Source organism: Zeugodacus cucurbitae, chromosome X (assembly GCF_028554725.1).
Source record: "Zeugodacus cucurbitae isolate PBARC_wt_2022May chromosome X, idZeuCucr1.2, whole genome shotgun sequence".
Taxonomy (NCBI): domain Eukaryota; kingdom Metazoa; phylum Arthropoda; class Insecta; order Diptera; family Tephritidae; genus Zeugodacus; species Zeugodacus cucurbitae.
The window spans coordinates 10212501-10215000 of record NC_071672.1 but is presented as its reverse complement, the minus strand read 5'-3'; positions in this window follow the sequence as shown (position 1 = coordinate 10215000).

The following is a 2500-nucleotide window of genomic DNA, read 5'->3' as shown; positions in this document are numbered from 1 at the left end:
TTTGAACGCAAAGTACTTTATTTCTCAATATTCATTGAGAACATAAGGTAGTGTTATAGATTGTTATCAAACGACTATTACAATATACTGAAAAACAATTGTGAAATATACAAAAATTAATATATTGTATAGTTGTTAGAGAGAATCTTATAACATAAAGATACAGATTTTTGAACGCAAAGTACTTTATTTCTCAATATTCATTGAGAACATAAGGTAGGTAGTGTTATAGATTGTTATCAAACGACTATTACAATATACTGAAAAACAATTGTGAAATATACAAAAATTAATATATTGTATAGTTGTTAGAGAGAATCTTATAACATAAAGATACAGATTTTTGAACGCAAAGTACTTTATTTCTCAATATTCATTGAGAACATAAGGTAGTGTTATAGATTGTTATCAAACGACTATTACAATATACTGAAAAACAATTGAAATATACAAAAATTAATATATAATGGTATATTGAATAGTTGTTAGAGAGAACCTTAACATAAAGATACAGCTTTGAACGCAAAGTTATCAAACGACTTTTACAATATACTGAAAAGCAATTGAAATATACAAAAATTAATATAATGGTACATTGTATAACATAAAAACTATGTTTGGTTAAACGGCGGATATAAAAATGATTATATTTACGTAGCCAAATGCATCGTCATCTTATTAGTGACGCGCAAAAAGGAATTCAGGAGATTCCTACTGTCCCTATTTGCGAAGAGCCGAAACCACATATAAAGAGCCAAAAGGCCGAAAAAACGTATATTTGCATATAAAAAAAACTAAATTTGGTTAAACGGCGGGCATAAAAATGATTTTATTTACGTAGCCAAATGCATCGTCATCTTATTAGTGACGCGCATGAAGGAATTCAGTAGATTCCTACTGTCCCTATTTGCGAAGAGCCGAAACCACATATAAAGAGCCAAAAGGCCGAAAAAACGTATATTTGCATATAAAAAAAACTAAGTTTGGTTAAACGGCGGACATAAAAATGATTTTATTTACGTAGCCAAATGCATCGTCATCTTATTAGTGACGCGCAAAAAGGAATTCAGGAGATTCCTACTGTCCCTATTTGCGAAGAGCCGAAACCCCATATAAAGAGCCAAAACGCCGAAACCACGTTCATACAAGTAAAAAAATTTCATATAAATACTAAATAATTTTCATATAGATACTAAGTTTATGAATTCATACAAGTAAATAATTTTCATATAAATACTAAATAATTTTCATATAGATACTAAGTTAATGAATTCAAACAAGTTAAAAATTTTCATATAAATACTAAATAATTTTCATATAAATACTAAGTTAATGAATTCATACAAGTTAAAAATTTTCATATAAATACTAAATAATTTTCATATAGATACTAAGTTAATGAATTCATACAAGTTAAAAATTTTCATATAAATACTAAATAATTTTCATATAGATACTAAGTTTATGAATTCATACAAGTAAATAATTTTCATATAAATACTAAATAATTTTCATATAGATACTAAGTTAATGAATTCATACAAGTTAAAAATTTTCATATAAATACTAAATAATTTTCATATAGATACTAAGTTAATGAATTCATACAAGTTAAAAATTTTCATATAAATACTAAATAATTTTCATATAGATACTAAGTTAATGAATTCATACAAGTTAAAAATTTTCATATAAATACTAAATAATTTTCATATAGATACTAAGTTAATGAATTCATACAAGTTAAAAATTTTCATATAAATACTAAATAATTTTCATATAGATACTAAGTTTATGAATTCATACAAGTTAAAAATTTTCATATAAATACTAAATAATTTTCATATAGATACTAAGTTTATGAATTCATACAAGTAAATAATTTTCATATAAATACTAAATAATTTTCATATAGATACTAAGTTAATGAATTCATACAAGTTAAAAATTTTCATATAAATACTAAATAATTTTCATATAGATACTAAGTTAATGAATTCATACAAGTTAAAAATTTTCATATAAATACTAAATAATTTTCATATAGATACTAAGTTAATGAATTCATACAAGTTAAAAATTTTCATATAAATACTAAATAATTTTCATATAGATACTAAGTTAATGAATTCATACAAGTTAAAAATTTTCATATAAATACTAAATAATTTTCATATAGATACTAAGTTTATGAATTCATACAAGTAAATAATTTTCATATAAATACTAAATAATTTTCATATAGATACTAAGTTTATGAATTCATACAAGTAAATAATTTTCATATAAGTACTAAGTGTATGAATTCATACAACTAAATAATTTTCATATAAGTACAAAAAATTTAAAAAAAAAAATAAATGTTAAGCTATTTTTGATGTTGTAATATTTCTTAGAAGCATAATGCTCATAGAAAATGATATAAATTACTTGTATATATATGAATTTAAAACTTTTATATGGTTAAAAAGATTTTCTCCATACGATTTCCGGTTGGTGA